The sequence below is a fragment of the Schistocerca americana genome, chromosome 11 (genome assembly GCF_021461395.2).
Source record: "Schistocerca americana isolate TAMUIC-IGC-003095 chromosome 11, iqSchAmer2.1, whole genome shotgun sequence".
Lineage (NCBI taxonomy): Eukaryota > Metazoa > Arthropoda > Insecta > Orthoptera > Acrididae > Schistocerca > Schistocerca americana.
The window spans coordinates 75,764,552-75,785,362 of record NC_060129.1 but is presented as its reverse complement, the minus strand read 5'-3'; the positions used below and the strand labels follow the sequence as shown (position 1 = coordinate 75,785,362).

General features: G+C 39.5%; 1 protein-coding gene across 5 annotated transcripts in view; it reads right to left on the bottom strand.

Annotated features, from left to right (window-relative positions):
• Window positions 1-1,684: 1,684 nt before the first annotated feature.
• Window positions 1,685-20,811, bottom strand: part of LOC124553819 (ubiquitin-conjugating enzyme E2 J2) — a 69,878-nt gene continuing 50,751 nt past the window's right edge. For all 5 annotated transcript variants that reach the window (XM_047127804.1, XM_047127802.1, XM_047127803.1 and 2 more), the window contains exon 7: window positions 1,685-2,588. The gene's annotated coding sequence lies outside the window, so the exon portion shown is untranslated. The remainder of the gene's footprint in view (window positions 2,589-20,811) is intronic.

Genomic DNA, 20,811 nt, shown 5'->3' with positions numbered 1-20,811 from the left:
TTACAGAAATTAGGTGCAGATGTGGCGCTAACTCCTTCTGGTGACCTACCTAGGTCTCACTGCTTCCATGCCACGACGTGTCGCCATTGTTATCGGTGCCTATGGTGGACATATCAGCTTTTACGAGGGTCACTCTAAAAGAAATGCACACTATTTCTTTTTTTAAATCCATCTTTTATTCTACATGTTTGAAAGTTTTACAGTGTGTAGACACATCCTTTAGGAACAATATTTTCATTTTTCCACATAATTCCCATCCCTCTCAACTGCCTTATGCCATCTTGGAAACAGCACCTGTATACCCGCACGGTAAAATTCTGGACCGACCTGTTGGAGCCACTGTTTGGCAGCGTGCGCAAGGGAGTCGTCATCTTCAAACCTTGTTCCACAAAGAGAGTCTTTCAGTTTTCCAAAGAGATGACAGTCACACGGAGCCAGGTCAGGACTGTGAGGCGGGTGTTTCAGTGTTGTCCATCCGAGTTTTGTGATCGCTTCCACAGGTTTTTTTTACTGACATGTGGCCGTGCATTGTCATACAACAGCAAAACATCCTGCTTTTGCTGATGTGGTCAAACACGACTCAGTTGAGCTCGAAATTTCTTCAGTGTCATCACATACGCATCAGAATTTATGGTGGTTCCACTTGGCACAATGTCCACAAGCGAGTCCTTCGCAATTGAAAAACATTGTAGCCGTAACTTTTCCAGCAGAAGCTGTGTTTTTGAATTTTTTTTTCTTGGGTGAATCTGCATAATGCCACTCCACTAATTGCCTCTTTGTCTCTGGTGAAAAATGATGGAGCCACGTTTCATCACCTGTCACAATTCTTCCGAGAAATTCATCTCCACCATTCTCATACTGTTCCAAAAGTTCACTGCATACCGTTTTTCTTGTTTCTTTGTGAGCCACTGTCAACATCCTGGGAACCCACTTGGCACAAATCTTTTTTAACGCCAAGTCTTTCAGTATTCTGCAAAAATTTCCTTCCCCTATCCCCACGTAGCGTGACAATTCCTTCACTGTGATGTGTGTGTCAGCAGTGACCAAATCGTTAACTCTCTGCACAATGTCTGGAGCGTGTGTGCAGTACGAGGCCTGCCACTGCGAGGACAATCCTCAATATTGCCGTGCCCGCTTTCCTCACGTAACCTGCTTGCCCACCGACTAACTGTAGTGCGATCGACAGCAGCATTTCCGTACACCTTTTTCAACCTCTTGTGGATGTTTCCCACTGTCTCATTTTCACAGCACAGGAATTGTATGACAGCACGTTGCTTCTGACGAAGGTCAAGTGTAGCAGCCACCTTGAAGACATGCTGTGACGGCGCCGCTCACGGGAACAGGTTGAACTAAGTTTCAAGACAAGCGAGAAGGATGTACCTACACACTGTAAAACTTTCACACATGTAGAATGAAAACTGTATTTTTAAAAAAATAGTGTGCATTTCTTTTGGAGTGACCCTCGTAGACAGGTTGTCACAACGTTCTGGCTGATTAGTGTAGTGGCAGTTATTTTAACACAGCACACAGATTAAGATTATACAATATGCTAGTGTTTTCCTAATGTATACCTCGAATAGTTCACATCTCAGAAAGCTTTCCTACTTGACCAAATGAAAAAAAATCTTGTTGCAATCTGTAACAGCCATAATTCAGCCGTAACGTGTCAAAGAAGAACACCAAATTTAGTAAGTACTGCTAGTAAATATTTTATTTCTATTTATAAACAATGTACATATAATGAAGTTTGGAAACATGTATGAACAAAAACTCAGAATGTAGATTTTTGGACTACGAAAACCAGTCTTCATTCGCAGGTGTTAATGTAACAATCTTGCCACAGCACAGATCCTTAAGTGAAACAAAAATGATCAGCAGCATGTCATCTCTTAATTTTATCAACTTTGTTGTGTTTTCAGGAATGCTTTCTATTGTAGACACCAATATGTCATTGCAATATTGCAAATAGTATCAATAGCATTTACAATGACATCAATCACAAAATGGAAAATACACACATCGCTTCAATCCACATGCAAATTCCACACACAGCTGTGGAAGTAATGGATTATACAGTTAACTTTATCAGCAAAGCTTTTTTAAAAATATTTTACTCCGACACAAAGCCTTTTAACCACAAATATACGATGGAATTCAATTCCAGAATGATGAATGGGGCAGAAAAGGCATCAGTTACTGGAAAATTAAAACTTTCTTAGTAATTTTTTCTGTAATTTAGTTGATTTTAGTATATTAGAATCTCCTCGGCGACCAATTACTACATCTAAGAATGCAAAACAACAAATTAATGGTTGTCACGGTGAATACAATAGAAGATATCTCCCTCAATTAACTGCTGCCGATTGACACCATGTACATACTTCTTATTTACTCTCCCACTCGAGGAGGCTTGCCGTCTTGTTTGTAGCGATCACTGAAACTGTTCTAGTCACCTGTGGCCAACGGATTTAAGTATTTATCTGTTACACATAACTGCACACGCATCTTAAATAATGACAGCAACTGTAGATTGTCCGAGAAGAAACTCCAAATACAGGCTGCCGATACTCGTCCCACTCCTCTGATACCTGTGGAATTATTTCACACTAATTAGAAAATATTTAACAGCAGTGGAACATAATTATACAACACTTACTAATAAAAGTTTAGGAAATGAAGTGTGCAATGTACATTTACAAGGGCACAGAAAAAGTTACTCACTGACAAGGCAGACTTTTTTTGTTTTTTTTTGGTTTTTTTTTGTTTGACGAAAAAATTAGATTTTTTTGACATAATCCCCTCTTACAATGCCACAGCCTAAACATCTAAAATGAGGTTGGGGAGGGGAGCAAAAGTGCGCAGAAATTGAGACTAAAGAAACCTTGAAATTTGCTCATGTTAAAAATATATTGTAACTTACCAAACAAAAGCGTTGGTATGTTGATAGACATACGAACAAACAAACTCAAACACACACACAAAATTCAAGCTTTTGCAACCCACGATTGCTTCATGCTGATGAAGCAACCATGGGTTGCGAAAGCTTGAATTGTGTGTGTGTGTGTGTGTGTGTGTGTGTGTGTGTGTGTGTGTGTCAACATACCAACGCTTTCATTTGGTAAGTTACATCATCTTTGTTTTTAGATATATTTTTCTCACGTGGAATGTTTCCCTTGCTTTGACGTCTTGTATGAACACGTAGACATATTGAGTTATAGTGTTGCTTTTGTAGTGATTAATGTTATGTAAGATGATGATTGGCAAACTCATGATTTATTGATATATTGTTCACAACATTTGCTTGAGCTCGTATCTGCGTAGCTTCCGTTTGAGGTAATCACATGGCTGTGGGCAGTGTCGGGGTGCAGCAGGCAACAGCGCAGTGGAGACACGTCACTGCTGACCACAGCTTCGAGGAATATGCCAGTCGAAGATCCCGTTAACCCAAAATGGTAACAGGAAGAGACTATCAATCTCTGACGCATAATTGGGCAGTCTCTTATCAGAAGTATCTGGATAAACCTCTGAAGATATACGAGACATCATACATTTTATAATGGTGTCTGGGAATAAAGTTGGATTTGTGTCAGTTCAAATACCCACTGATGACATTTATCAGCAAAATTCTGCATTTGTGTAAAACTGACATTTTAAGGTTAACAAGTACAAAGCTGAGAAAGCCCAAGTCACTGAAAGAGCAGCACTGTGTAACAGTCAGTTATGATCAGCAGAGTCACAAGATTAACTGGTATTATTTGATGGTGGGGAAAAAAAGAATTACACTGAAGCACCAAAGAAACTGGTATAGATATGCTAGACAGAATACAGCGCTGCAGTCATCAACGCCTACATAAGACGACAAGTGTCTGCCGCAGTTGTTAGATCGGCCACTGCTGCTACAATGGCAGGCTATCATGATTTAAGTGAGATTCAACGTGGTGTTATAGTCACCGCACAATCGATGGCACATTACTGTGAAAATCAGGAATCCGGTAAAGCGTGGAATCTCAGACATCGCTGCGGCTGGAAAAAGATCCTGCAAGAATGGGACTGACGATGACTGAAGAGAATTGTCCAATGTGACAGAAGTGCAACCTCTCTGTAAACTGCTGCAGATTTCAATGCTGGGCCATCAACACGTGCCAGCGTGTGAACCATTCAATGAAACATCGTCGATACGGGCTTCCGGAGCAGAAGGCCCACTCGTGTACTGTGATGAATACATGACAAGGCTTTACGCCTTGCCTGGACCAGTTCACACCAACGTGGCCTGATCAGACAAGTCTCATTTCAAATTGTATTGAGCAGACGGACATGTACAGGTACGGAGACAACCTGATGAATCCATGGACCCTGCATGTCAGCTGGGGACTCTTCAAGCTGGTGGAGGATCCATAATGGTGCGAGGTGTGTGCAGTTGGAGCGATATGGGACTCCTGATACGTCTACATACGACTGACAGGTGACAGATACGTAAGCATCCCGTCTGATCACTTGCATGCACTTGTGTCCATTGTGCATTCTGACGACTTGGGCGATCCAGCACGACAATGCAACACCCCACACGTCTAGAATTCCTACGGAGTGTGTCCAGGAACACTCTTCAAAGTTTAAAACACTTCTGCTGGCCACCAAACTCCCCAGACAGGAATGTTATTGAGCACATCTGGGGTGACTTACATGTGCTGCTCAGAAGAGATCTCCACCCCCTCAAACTCTTACAGATTTATGGACAGCCCACAGGATTCATGATGTCAATTCACTCCAGCACTACTTGAGACATTAGTTAAGTCCATGCCACGTGAAGTTGTGGCACTTCTGCATGCTTGCAGGGGCCCTGCATGTCAGGCGACCCATGTCCTCGTGCGTTACCTCTCGTGCCGTAGTACTGCGGTACCATTTTTCGTGACAGTGCTCCTCGACAAACGGTGCGTGGCTCTATGAACTGTCTACACAGTGATAATGTCCTCCCGTGGCCACTAAGAAGCCCAGATCTGTCCCCAATACAGCACGTGTGGGACCAGCCGAGGCGTCAACTCTGTTCCACTGCCCGTACCTGGGACATTTAGGAGCAGTTACAACACCTGTTGGCCAGTTAACCTCTGGAGACAATAAAATGGGTTCACTGCACCCTTACCTATTTAATCTGTGTGTAACATTACGAGTCAAGATAGCTGTAACGGAAATTGAATAGCGCAAAGTTATCATTAAAAATGCACGCCGCGCGATTTGGTTGGTCATAATAGTAGTAACATGCATTTGAATACAATTAAAATATAACGGCGATACCTGTTTAGTGTGTTTGGAAATAATATGTAGTAAATTAATGAGTAAGGTAGCCAATCCTATAAGAAGAGGTGAAATTGGGCATATTAAGGTGTTTTGCTTTATATCGACTAAGCCGATGATACGGCGTCTTTTTTTCCGTTTACTCTTAGAGGAAAAAAAAAAAAAAAAAAAAAAAAAAAAGTAACGAAGTGCTAATTGTGCGTTGTGAAAAATATAGGGGCGAATTTTAAATAGCTACAGTGTATAAGCAGACTAACAAATGGACATTCAGCTACGCGAAATAGCGGACAGTGAAGTGTGGTCATTAAATTGAGTACACCTACAGGGCGGTCAATTCCGGGATAAGTCTATTCGCATCTCACGAGGGATGCGGTATTGAGACCGGTTTTTTTTTATTATACCACGGAGAGTGGGCTTCAATTTATAAAAAGGAGAAAAGCTGTATCAATATCATTGACTGTTGGTGTTAAGCAACCAAAACTGTTCATCAAAGGGTTTCGGGGAATGAGTGGTGAATGCTAAATGAAACTGTGAACAAAGTTATGTTAAATAAAGCAGAAGAGACAAGACAGTTTGGTCGTATCTGTTATTATTCCATAAACCGTAACATTTCTTCTCGTTGTACGAAGCCTTTATAGACGATCGTTATGACAATTTGCTTTGAAGGGATCTCGTTGCGAGTTAAGTTTTGGGGACCTGGTCAACAGGGGATAGTTCGTAGATCTTAACTACTGCAGCTATTCTGGACTCAGGTGCTACCGTGACCGTTGTGTGTTGTCAATGGCTTAAGGTCATCATATCTCATGCTCTAAGATCGACGCGCCTTTCTTCTTGGTATAACGGTGTCTCACGGTAACAACGACAATGCCGACGGCGAAGGAAGATACGGTAGAAGTGGCGCCACAACGTGCGGCTCGATCGAGGAGGATTGCTGCATCGAGTCGAGTGTCATCTGGATTCACGAACCCTAGAGTTGGAAAATATTGTAGCAGCCAGTGAGTCTGTCCAATGAAAGAGGTATTCTTTAATAATCGCTAAAAGTGAGCGATACTACCAGGTATGATTAAAGTAACTGTATAATTATATAAAAAAAAGGAAGTTAAGACTTGTGATTTCGGTAGATAAATATATATAAATACATAGTGAAAATAAGTGTATGTCTTGATAGTGAATAATCATGTCAAAACGAACGAAAAGAATTCATGATAATGTGCAGTTGAGTAGAGTAATGAGTAGAGAGAGAGAGAGGAAAGTGAAGAGGATAGGGATGATGCATCCCATGAGCTCAATGAGGGACAGGAGATATGTACAGATAATAATACAGTTATTGATTTAGAGCCGTTAGGAGATTCAAATACAATGATAAGTAAGGTAAGCAGCGTGGGAGAACATAAAGATCTTGAGGTTTCGGAAGTAGATCAAGTTGATCCTGAAAATGGAAATATTAATCAAAAAATGTTTGATATGCTGGTATACCCCCCATGAACCATGGACCTTGCCGTTGGTGGGGAGGCTTGCGTGCCTCAGCGATACAGATAGCCATACCGTAGGTGCAACCACAACGGAGGGGTATCTGTTGAGAGGCCAGACAAACGTGTGGTTCCTGAAGAGGGGCAGCAGCCTTTTCAGCAGTTGCAAGGGCAACAGTCTGGATGATTGACTGATCTGGCCTTGTAACAATAACCAGCCGTAATTTTTCCCGAGGGCATGCAGCTTTACTGTATGATTACATGATGATGGCGTCCTCTTGGGTAAAATATTCCGGAGGTAAAATAGTCCCCCATTCGGATCTCCGGGTGGGGACTACTCAAGAGGATGTCGTTATCAGGAGAAAGAAAACTGGCGTTCTACGGATCGGAGCGTGGAATGTCAGATCCCTTAATCGGGCAGGTAGCTTAGAAAATTTGAAAAGGGAAATGGATAGGTTGAAGTTAGATATAGTGGGAATTAGTGAAGTTCGGTGGCAGGAGGAACAAGACTTCTGGTCAGGTGACTACAGGGTTATAAACACAAAATCATATAGGGGTAATGCAGGAGTAGGTTTAATAATGAATAGGAAAATAGGAATGCGGGTAAGCTACTACAAACACCATAGTGAACGCATTATTGTGGCCAAGATAGATACGAAGCCCACGCCTACTACAATAGTACAAGTTTATATGCCAACTAGCTCTGCAGATGACGAAGAAATTGAAGAAATGTATGATGAAATAAAAGAAATTATTCAGATTGTGAAGGGAGACGAAAATTTAATAATCTTGGGTGACTGGAATTCGAGTGTAGGAAAAGGGAGAGAAGGAAATGTAGTAGGTGAATATGGATTGGGGGAAAGAAATGAAAGAGGAAGCCGCTTGGTCGAATTTTGCACAGAGCACAACATAATCGTAACTAACACTTGGTTTAAGAATCATGAAAGAAGGTTGTATACATGGAAGAACCCTGGAGATACTAAAAGGTATCAGATAGATTATATAATGGTAAGACAGAGATTTAGGAACCAGGTTTTAAATTGTAAGACATTTCCAGGGGCAGATGTGGACTCTGACCACAATCTATTGGTTATGACCTGTAGATTAAAACTGAAGAAACTGCAAAAAGGTGGGAATTTAAGGAGATGGGACCTGGATAAACTAAAAGAACCAGAGGTTGTACAGAGATTCAGGGAGAGCATAAGGGAGCAATTGACAGGAATGGGGGAAATAAATACAGTAGAAGAAGAATGGGTAGCTTTGAGGGATGAAGTAGTGAAGGCAGCAGAGGATCAAGTAGGTAAAAAGACTAGGGCTAGTAGAAATCCTTGGGTAACAGAAGAAATATTGAATTTAATTGATGAAAGGAGAAAATATAAAAATGCAGTAAATGAAACAGGCAAAAAGGAATACAAACGTCTCAAAAATGAGATCGACAGGAAGTGCAAAATGGCTAAGCAGGGATGGCTAGAGGACAAATGTAAGGATGTAGAGGCCTATCTCACTAGGGGTAAGATAGATACCGCCTACAGGAAAATTAAAGAGGCCTTTGGAGATAAGAGAACGACTTGTATGAATATCAAGAGCTCAGATGGAAACCCAGTTCTAAGCAAAGAAGGGAAAGCAGAAAGGTGGAAGGAGTATATAGAGGGTTTATACAAGGGCGATGTACTTGAGGACAATATTATGGAAATGGAAGAGGATGTAGATGAAGATGAAATGGGAGATATGATACTGCGTGAAGAGTATGACAGAGCACTGAAAGACCTGAGTCGAAACAAGGCTCCCGGAGTAGACTATATTCCATTGGAACTACTGACGGCCATGGGAGAGCCAGTCCTGACAAAACTCTACCATCTGGTGAGCAAGATGTATGAAACAGGCGAAATACCCTCAGACTTCAAGAAGAATATAATAATTCCAATCCCAAAGAAAGCAGGTGTTGACAGATGTGAAAATTACCGAACTATCAGCTTAATAAGTCACAGCTGCAAAATACTAACACGAATTCTTTACAGACGAATGGAAAAACTAGTAGAAGCCAACCTCGGGGAAGATCAGTTTGGATTCCGTAGAAACACTGGAACACGTGAGGCAATACTGACCTTACGACTTATCTTAGAAGAAAGATTAAGGAAAGGCAAACCTACGTTTCTAGCATTTGTAGACTTAGAGAAAGCTTTTGACAATGTTGACTGGAATACTCTCTTTCAAATTCTAAAGGTGGCAGGGGTAAAATACAGGGAGCGAAAGGCTATTTACAATTTGTACAGAAACCAGATGGCAGTTATAAGAGTCGAGGGACATGAAAGGGAAGCAGTGGTTGGGAAGGGAGTAAGACAGGGTTGTAGCCTCTCCCCGATGTTATTCAATCTGTATATTGAGCAAGCAGTAAAGGAAACAAAAGAAAAATTTGGAGTAGGTATTAAAATTCATGGAGAAGAAATAAAAACCTTGAGATTTGCCGATGACATTGTAATTCTGTCAGAGACAGCAAAGGACTTGGAAGAGCAGTTGAATGGAATGGACAGTGTCTTGAAAGGAGGATATAAGATGAACATCAACAAAAGCAAAACAAGGATAATGGAATGTAGCCTAATTAAGTCGGGTGATGCTGAGGGAATTAGATTAGGAAATGAGGCACTTAAAGTATTAAAGGAGTTTCGCTATTTGGGGAGCAAAATAACTGATGATGGTCGAAGTAGAGAGGATATAAAATGTAGGCTGGCAATGGCAAGGAAAGCGTTTCTGAAGAAGAGAAATTTGTTAACATCGAGTATAGATTTAAGTGTCAGGAAGTCATTTCTGAAAGTATTCGTATGGAGTGTAGCCATGTATGGAAGTGAAACATGGACGATAAATAGTTTGGACAAGAAGAGAATAGAAGCTTTCGAAATGTGGTGCTACAGAAGAATGCTGAAGATTAGATGGGTAGATCACATAACTAATGAGGAAGTATTGAATAGGATTGGGGAGAAGAGAAGTTTGTGGCACAACTTGACCAGAAGAAGGGATCGGTTGGTAGGACATGTTCTGAGGCATGAAGGGATCACCAATTTAGTATTGGAGGGCAGCGTGGAGGGTAAAAATCGTAGAGGGAGACCAAGAGATGAATACACTAAGCAGATTCAGAAGGATGTAGGTTGCAGTAGGTACGGGGAGATGAAAAAGCTTGCACAGGATAGAGTAGCATGGAGAGCTGCATCAAACCAGTCTCAGGACTGAAGACCACAACAACAACAACAACAACAACAACATGCTGGTATAAATAAATACTCAAATGGGTGTAATGAATGGAAGACTTGGTTCACTAGAAAAAGATAATAAGCAATTAAAACAGGACAATCGAAAGTTAAATGAAAAATTTGAGGCCAAATTTGGTTCATTAGAAGTTAAAATGGATTCTTTGGAAAGCAAACTGAACACCTTTGATTATAAACTGGAAAATACTAAGAAAGAATTAAAGGCGGACTGGGAGACTCAATTAAATGCGAAATTTGGAGAACTAGATGTAGAGTTTTCTAACACCTTAGAAAGGCAATATAATAATTTAATGGGAAAACTTCATGACGTAGAAAAGAAATATGAGGTAGTTTCGAAGAGTTATGATGGCCTGTCCAATAGGATGGTTAAGCGTAAAAGCAGCTGTTTAAATGCTAGCGCACAGATAGAAGAGCTTTCGAAACAAATAGTCGAGTTTGAGTCCGATGCTCGTAAGGGGATTGACAAGTATTTAGTAGATCAAACTAAAAGACTTAACGAAGATCTATCTGAATGGATAGAAATAAAAGGAAATGAAATTATAGACAAGGTTAAGACTACTATTGGATCCTAGCCAAATGAAAATATCAATGAGCACCTAAGTAGAAATGATGAATTAATTAAGCTCTTCACTAGCGAAATTCAGAAAATAAAAGAGAAAATAGTTGATAAGTTACCTAAATGGCAAAAGGAAACCAATCATAAATTGGCGGAGTTAGAACGAAAGTCATCACAAAATTTGTTGACAGAGGACGAACGTTCGGAGAATAGGTTGAAAAACAACCGAACATGTGATAATACGAAGTACAATTGTGGCGAAAATTTGCATTGGGAAGTTGATGATTCGGTTGGTAAAGATGATGATTCTTTTGGTCAGCGAGGATATTTGTCTTCTTTAAAGGTAGAGAACAGCATTTTTAAAAGTAGACAATTCCCAACATTCTCCACTGAAAAGAACAACCTGCATCCGAAAATCTTTATCAATAATTTCAAAAGAATACTTCCACGTAGCTGGTCAGAACACGACCGACTTCAATTTATAGTATCCAAAATTACCGGAGAAGCCGCATTACGGGCCGCCGATGTAAGTGAAAGTTGCCATACTTGCGCTGAGTTTGAACAACTTTTTTTGGCTAAATACTGGTCGTCGAGTAAACAAGAGAAATTAAGAAAAGAGGTTTACCAACCTGAGTATTTTAACAGTAAAAGGAGTACTTTAAGGCAGTATTTTGAAAAGTACATAAATAAGACACGTTATTGGAGTGATCCAATTTCTCACAAGGAAGTGATCAGAATTTTGAAGGGAAGGTTGCCGATAAATATACGTGAGAAGTTAATAAATGTTCCTGAGCACGATGTAGAACAGTTCTTGTCGGTGATTGACTCTATAGATACGATTATGGAAGACGCGAGACAAATGAGTAGTAATCAAATGTCGACTCACACTCTTAGTAATACGAATAATTATTATAATAATTTAACATATGATAATAATAATACCGAAAACCAGGTCAAACCTGCATCACAGGAGCGTGGACAATCTTCATCCTATGGTTGCAATAAAAACAATGATTATAATAAATATAGAAGAGATACTTACTGTGCTAGAGGTAAACCTCGATATGGTGACGTGAATGTGCATAGTAGTGATATTAATAAGAGTAACAGATACCCAAGTGATGAATCCAATTGTATTCGACCTTGGGAAGATAATTCGAAGCATAATGTTCATCGGCAGGATGGAACAAATGCCTCGAGTCCTCATCCAGCACAAGGAGTTATACCAATGGGCGAAGGAGCCTCCAATGTGCGACGGGGTGAATACCATAACTCGGATCATACTGTACGGATTGTGGAAGTTCATGAACCCCCACCGATGACTCAACGAGATAGATTAAACTAATACCAGTCACCAAATGCCTTCCTAGTATGACTGGAAAGGAGAAGGAAGGCAGGCATCAATTTGAACAGAGTATTAAGGTACAATAATGATCAGGATGTAAGGAATGAATTAATTGAAGAAAAACCTGAAGTTTCTAATAAATGTGGACAAATTTTACAGGCAATAATTCCAACAAGTATAAATAATGTTGATGTTGAAATATTAATAGATACTGGAGCAACTATTAGTGTCATGACGCTGGACTGTTTAAAACAGATAAGGCGAGGGGTAAAAATGCCCACTTTTCCTATCACAGGATGTACCGTGTCTGGCGCGTTCAGCGCAAAAATGCAAAAAGTTGTGAAACAGGTACGTGTTGCCGTTACAATACGGGGGGCTCAAATAGAAAGTACATTCCTGGCTGTTCCTAAAATGACAGTACCATGTATCTGGGGGTTTGGATTTTTTATGTGAGACCGGTGCAATTATTAATTTTGAGAAAGGTGAATGTATATTTAATTCCAATGGTAATGTTTTTGACAGCCACCATGAGAAAGGGCCGAGTAATTCCAAATCAGTTGTGTATGAATCTAATGGTAAAATATGTCAGTATTGATGATGAAAATGTGTATGATATATGCCTTATTGAATGTTCTGAAGAAATGATTGATAAAATGTCATTGCAGGAAAAGGTGTTAGAATCAGAATATTTATCTGCTATCCAAAGGGACGAACTGTACTACTTGTTGGAAGCATATCAGTCGATTTTTAGTAAACGTCCGGGTATAATAAAAGACTTTGAATACCATATAAAGACGTATGCACATAAACCCTTTTGTCGTACTTCCTATTCTATCCCGTGGACAAAGAAAGAAGTAGTCAGAAAGGAAATCAATAAAATGTTAGAATGGGGTATTATTGAGCCCTCAGATTCCGAATATTGTAACCCTCTTGTGGCGGTAATTAAACCCAATGGTGACATCAGATTGGTGTTGGATGCGAGAGATCAATAAGATCATTATACCTGTACAAACGCGACCGGAGAACCTAGAAGAGTTAGTACAAAAGTTTTATGGTGCCCGCTTCTTAACTTCTTTGGATATGCGTAGTTCATATTGGCAAACTAGAATATCGAAAGAATCTAGAAAATATACTGCATTCGTTTTTCTGGGCCGAAGTTACCAGTTTACTGTCATGCCATTTGGGTTGAAAATAAGCGGTGGTGTTTTCATATCGGCATTAGATACTGTACTGGGCAGAGACCTTTTGAATGAAGTTACTTTATATGTGGATGATTTGCTAATTGCTTCTGAAACTTGGGAGGAACATTTGGACTTATTAAGAAGAGTTTTTGCGAAATTTTTGGAATACGGAGTTACTGTAAATTTGAGCAAATCCAAGTTTGCTCATAACCAATTGAAATTTCTTGGACATATAATCACTCCTGAAGGGATAAAACCAAATCCTAAAAAGATGGATGCGATTAACAGATGTGCTTATCCAAAGAACAGAACGGAATTAAAGTCATTTATCGGCTTAGTTTCATTTTTTTGACGATTTTTACCCAATCAGTTAGGAAGCCAAGACTGTTTGTTACGGCTGTTAAGAAAAAATGTCATGTGGGAGTGGAATTCCAAATGTACGTAAGCTTTTTATAACATCCGCAATGCTTTGACTAATGCTCCACTGTTACATCATCCGAGACTTGATCAAGATTTTTATATTGCTGTGGATGCTTCTGAAACAGGATTGGGTGCCACTCTTTTCCAGATGGACAATCCAGAAGATATCAGTACCATCAAAATAATTGGGTTTGCCAGCAGAACACACTCTAGCTGTGAACGTGCATATTGTACTACTGAATTGGAAGTACTGGCCGTGGTCTGGTCCCTTAGAAAGTTTCGCTATTTTGTATATGGAAAGAAGATCATTGTATTCTGCGACCACAAAGCTTTATCTTTTATTTTAACAGGAAGGATGTTCCATTCACGTTTAACCCGGTGGGCCTTGCTACTGCAAGAATATGATATTACGCTCAAATACATCAGAGGGAAAGACAACATCATAGCCGATGCTCTTTCAAGACTACCGAAAAGAAAGAATGACGACGAGTGTGAAGAACGGACTATTGACTTTAAAATCATGAATTTATCAAGGCAATATTGTGAGAGGCAGATTTCACAGCTATGTCAAAGTCTTCCACAACTGCAAGATGATGATAAGTTGTGGAAAGCCATTAGGCATGCTGTTGAAAGCAAAACGCTAAGTCACTCTCAAGAACAGTATCAATTAAAATCCGGAATACTGTATCGGAGGAAGGATGAAGAAGATGTTTGGAAAGTTTGTGTTCCAAATAAATATTTAGAATCACTAGTATGGTACATGGTACACTCACTTGAATTGGGGTCATTTTGGTGCCGCTAAATGTACAGCCAAAATAGCACAATACTGCTATCATCCAAATTTGGGACGTATAGCTACAAATATTCTTAAGAAGTGCAAAATATGTCAGAAGGCGAAACCCATAAACTATTGTCGGAAGATAGAATTACATCCTATCATCCCACAACAATCTTTAATGTTGGTGTCATGTGATGTCTGTGGGCCATGTCCCATGACACGTGGACGGTTCAAATATATATTGGCTTTCTAGGATCTCTTTTCAAAATATGTGAAATTATATCCTTTGAAAAATCTCCACGTTCGACCCATGTTACGCAAATTTAACAACTATGTAACTGAGCTCGGCAAACCTATAATGGTCTTGACAGACGACGCTGCTTATTACACAAGCAAAGTATGGAGAGACACTATGAAAGAACAAGGAATCCAGCACATTTACATATCAAGATTTTACCCTTGTGGAAATCCGGTTGAAAGAATCTTCCGAGAGTTGAACCGATTTTTACGGACGTACGTACCCAAACAACATTATAAATGGATCGATTGGATTTATGAATTTGAGAAAGTGTATAATGACTTACCACACTTATCGACAAGTTATTCACCTAACCAAATAGTATTTGGTGAAAGTACTGTGCCAGAATGGATGAAGAAATTACCTGTGATAGAACAAAAGGTTACCAAGAAAAAAGATATGGTGAAGAAGGTCTACGAAAACCTGAAGCATCAAGCACAATTGAGAAAAACCCGTTTTGATAAAAATGTGAAGAAAGTAGTCACATATGATGTAGGGGAAGAAATTTTATTGAGGAATCACCCAAAAGCATCAACCAGGAAAAGACTGAATAAGAAATGGCAATATTTATATACAGGTCCATACAAAATAATGAAAATACCTCATGAAGGGAGCTACCTCCTGGCAGATTGTGATACTGATGTAATTAAAGGCTTGTTCCCTCACATAGACCTGAAGAAGTATTATCAATAATGAGCAAAATATAGATTCAAGAAACACTGAATGATACCAAGACTACACTCAGTAAACTAAATAAAAGCACCAGTAGATAAATACGTACTTATACTAACTTACAAAGAAAATTAAAGAATGTACCGACGATTTCCATGAGATACCTTCTTGGTATCAGCAACAATGTCGACGCTGAAATACGATTTATCCTCTCACCGAACAGTGAGGATGGACGATTTAAAAGTGGAATTAAGAGGAAAAGAAAAGGACCAAATCATCTCTGGCTAAACAAGTGGCCTAATAAGGGTTTTGGCCTAGGATGCCAATCGTCGAACCCACAGTCGGTTGAAGAACTGAGGGCTTCATCCAAGAAAAAAATGTGGTGTGAATATGAAGTGATTAGTGCGAAGTGTTTCTAAGACGACCTATAAACAAATGTGGAATTTAGTTAAGGGCATTTTGTCTAGGCCCATTAACTCAACTTAAATATTGTAGAATGTACGTACTGACTTGTTGAGTGAATCAGAGTGTGTGTATTCGCCGAAACAAATACCCTCTCCTGTCACTGTAAAAAAAACTGTTCTTTCTGGAACACTCTTCAAGACATCACAGTCTGGGGGGCCGTGTAACATTACGAGTCAAGATAGCTGTAACGGAAATTGAATAGCGTAAAGTTATCAATAAAAATGTACGCCGCGCGATTTGGTTGGTCATAATAGTAGTAACATGCTTTTGAATACAATTAAAATATAACGGCGATACCTGTTTAGTGTGTTTGGAAATAATATGTAATAAATTAATGATTAAGGTAGCCGATCCTATAAGAAGAGGTAAAATTGGGCATATTAAGGTGTTTTGCTTTATATCGACTAAGCCGATGATACGGCGTCTTTTTTTTCCGTTTACTCTTAGAAGAAAAAAAAAAAAAAAACCAGTAACGAAGTGCTAATTGTGCGTTGTGAAAAATATAGGGGCGAATTTTAAATAGCTACAGTGTATAAGCAGACTAACAAATGGACATTCAGCTACGCGAAATAGCGGACAGCGAAGTGTGGTCATTAAATTGAGTACACCTACAGGGCGGTCAATTCCAGGATAAGTCTATTCGCATCTCACGAGGGATGCGGTATTGAGACCGTTTTTTTTTTTATTATATCACGGAGAGTGGGCTTCAATTTATAAAAAGGAAAAAAGCTGTATCAATATCATTGACTGTTGGTGTTAAGCAACCAAAACTGTTCATCAAAGGGTTTCGGGGAATGAGTGGTGAATGCTAAATGAAACTGTGAACAAAGTTATGTTAAATAAAGCAGAAGAGACAAGACAGTTTGGTCGTATCTGTTATTATTCCATAAACCGTAACATTTCTTCTCGTTGTACGAAGCCTTTATAGACGATCGTTATGACAATTTGCTTTGAAGGGATCTCGTTGCGAGTTAAGTTTTGGGGACCTGGTCAACAGGGGATAGTTTGTAGATCTTAACTACTGCAGCTATTCTGGAATCAGGTGCTACCGTGACCGTTGTGTGTTGTCAATGGCTTAAGGTCATCATATCTCATGCTCTAAGATCGACGCGCCTTTCTTCTTGGTATAACGGTGTCTCACGGTAACAATGACAACGCCGACGGCGAAGGAAGATACGGTAGAAGTGCACGCATACAGACTGGAGAGGCTGCATCATCATACTTGTAAGTGGGCTCGTACTGCAGAGCTATCTGCAAATTTGACTATTTTGTAACCACTGAAATGACATCACATACCGTCTCAATTTGTGAATCTTCCTTTTCTTTCCTCCCCCCCCCCCCCCCCCCCTTCTAGGTGTGTAACTTTTTTGTCAGACTGTGTCTATTCAAGCATTGGTCTCATCTCTATATCTCTCTGCTCCCACAGGAATCAACTACCTGTTCCGAAAGCTGGGATAAAGTGGTCTCTTTCACTTTTACACGTATCTATCAGCAGTACTGCACATTTTACTTACTACATTTACCAGCTACTCAGCACACACTTCCGTTCACATGGTGACGTAACAGATTATGTTTTTCCACTTTCCCAATACACTTGACTTCAGCTACTTTGGTTACGGAAGCATCCACCGTACAACTACAAACAATCTGCCCGTATTACAATTCACTTAGCTCTGACGTAACACACTCACAATTACACAGAACACTGTTCTGATTATGGCTGACTCTTGCAACGTATCGAAGGCATTGCTCTGGTGCCATTTGTGGTCAAATACAACCTGCACACTTGGCTAACATCTGATTTATGTTCAGGAAGGATTTTCTTGTGTTTCCATATTTTTATCCAACCCCTCTATATAGAGCAGACACACATTATCTTTCATAAGTTAAGCTGCTGAAATCGTGTCAAGTAATGGAGGGCAAACAGCAATGTTTCAGTCAGCTGAAACTGAGCACTAATTTTAACAAGCGAATAACTTTTAGAAGTGTTATACATCAGTAGTAGTAGTAGTAGTAGTAGTAGTAGCAGTAGTAGCAGCAGCAGCAGCAGCGCTAACCCAATTTCTCCAAAATACCAATATTAATCTACATCTACATCCATACTCCGCAAGCCACGTGACGGTGTGTGGCAGAGGGTACCTTGAGTACCTCTATCGGTTCTCCCATCTATTCCAGTCTCGTATTGTCCGTGGAAAGTAGGATTGTCGGTATGCCTCTGTGTGAGCTCTGATCTCTCTGATTTTATCCTCATGGTCTCTTCGCGAGATATACGGAGGAGGAAGAAATATACTGCTCGACTCCTCGGTGAAGGTATGTTCTCAAAACTTCAACAAAAGCCCGTACCGAGCTACTGAGCATCTCTCCTGCAGAGTCTTCCACTGGAGTTTATCTATCAACTCTGTAACGAAGCGCACTGCTCTCCGTTGGATCTTCTCTATCTCTTCTATCAACCCTATCTGGTACGGATCCCACACCGGTGAGCAGTGGACGAACAAGTGTACTGTAACCTACCTTCTTTGTTTTCGGATTGCATTTCCTTAGGATTCTAACAATAAATCTCAGTCTGGCATCTGCTTTACCAACGATCAACTTTATATGATCATTCCATTTTATATCACTCCTAATGCCTAGTCCCAGATAATTTATGGAATTAACTGTTTCCAGTTGTTGACCTGCTATATTGTAACTAAATGATAAGGGATCTTTCTTTCTATGTATTCACAGCACATTACACTTGTCTACATTGAGATTCAATTGCCATTCCCTGCACCATGCGTCAATTCGCTGCATTTCAGTACAATTTTCCATTGTTACAACCTCTCGATACACCACAGCATCTTCTGCAAAAAGCCTCAGTGAACTTCCGATGTCATTCACAAGGTCATTTATGTATATTGTGAATAGCAACAGTCCTACGACACTCCCCTGCGGCACACCTGAAATCGCTCTTGCTTCGGAAGACTTCTCTCCATTGAGAATGACATGCTGTGTTCAGTTATCTAGGAACTCTTCAATCCAATCACACAATTGGTCTGATAGTCCATTTGCTCTTACTTTGTTCATTTAACGACTGTGGGGAACTGTATCGACTGCCTTGCCGAAGTCAAGAAACACGGCATCTACCTCTGAATCCGTGTCTATGGCCCTCTGAGTCTCGTTCACGAATAGCGCAAGCTGGGTTCCACACGATCATCTATGTGACAGTTATTTTTATATTTCTTTCTTTTTTGCAACTAACAATTACAGTTCAATGAATTTCCATATTTATTGCAATTTGAGACATTTAGTTCACTGCTTTCACAGGAATAGAACATAAAATATCACTTTGGCAGGAATCACTTAGTTTTCTAACAAATCCTCAACCATGTGTGTGTTAAATGTTTTGTAATGCTTTCACAAGAACTGATATCTATTTGTATCTATGAAGTCCAGGTTTTACACCAAAGTTTATATTTATGACTTCCTTTTCAACTATAGCAGATACCGAAACAATATTCAGGTAATATATTTGAAAACATTCATTACAGAGAAAATCTGTCTAGTGAGCTTTATATTAACATTCTACTGTCTCAAAATCTTAATATTCATTGAATTTTAGATCTGAGGAACAACATACTTTTACGAAGTACATATTTAATAACAATAATTCAATTTTTATTACTTACAAATAAATTAACACTGCTACATGGAACTTATGCATCTGTGTGGTAAGAATATCACTCCTTAGCTTTAGCCTGCAAATTAATTTGAATATCTATGTACATAACTTGTTTGTGTGGAATCAGTTATTACTTTCTTCCAGATATTATCTTTCAGTGCAACCAAAAACTGCACAGGACTTCACCACTGCAATAAATAAACTTTTAGCAAAAACATTTCAGTTACCATATATTGAATAGTATACTATTTGTCTTGTGTTAGAAGACAGGTTAAGAAAAAGCAAACTTGTGTTTATAGCATACGTAGATTTGAAGAAAGCTTTTGACAATGTTGACTCGAATACACTCTTTGAAATTCTGACGATACCAAGGGTAAAATACACGGAGCAACAAGATTGTATACAACACATATAGAAACAAGACAGCTATTCCCACAAGAGTCAAAGGGAATGAAAGGGAAGCAGTGGTTGAAAAGGGGGTGAGACAGGGTTTTAGCCCATTCATGATGTTTTTGAATTTGCACACTGAGCAAGCAGTAAAGGAAACCAAAGAAAAATTTGGAAAGGGAATTAAACTTGAGGGAGAAGAAAGAAAAACTGAGGTTTGTTGATGATATTGTAATTCTCCCAGAGACAGCAAAGGACTTGGAAGAGCAGTTTAACAGAATGGATAAGGTATTGAAAGTAGAATATAAGCTGAACATCAACAAAAGCAAAACAAAGGTAATATAATGTAGCTGAATTATATCAGGTGATGCTAAAAGAATTAAATTAGGAAAGAAAACACAAAGTCATATTATTTGGACAGCAAAATAACTGATGATGGGGGAAGCAGAGAGGATATAAACTGTAGACTGGTAATGGCCAGAAAAGAGTTTCTGAAGAATAGAAACTTTCTGACACAAAGGACAGATTTAACCGCCAGGATGTTTTTTCTGAAAGTATTTGTGTGGAGTGTAGCCATGTATGGAAGTGAAATGTGGATGGTAAATAGTTTAGACAAGAAGAGAATAGAAGCTTTCGAAATGTGGTGCTACAGAAGAATGCTGAAGATTAGATGGGTAGATCATGTAACTAATGAGGTGGTACTGAATTGGGGAGAAATGAAATTTGTGGTACAACCTGACTTGGAGAGGAATCAGTTGGTAGGACATCTTCCAAGACATCGAAGGATCACCAATTTAGTATTGGAGGGCAGCATGGAGGGTAAAAATTGTAGAGGGAGACCAAGAGATGAATACAGTAAGCAGATTCAGAAGGACGTAGGTTGCAGTAGGTACTGGGAGATGAAGTAGTTTGCACAGGATTGAGTAGTATGGAGAGCTGCATCAAACCAGTCTCAGGACTGAAGACCACAACTACAACATCCCATAAATAGCCTGCAAATATACACCACCACACATCAGCTGATTGAGAT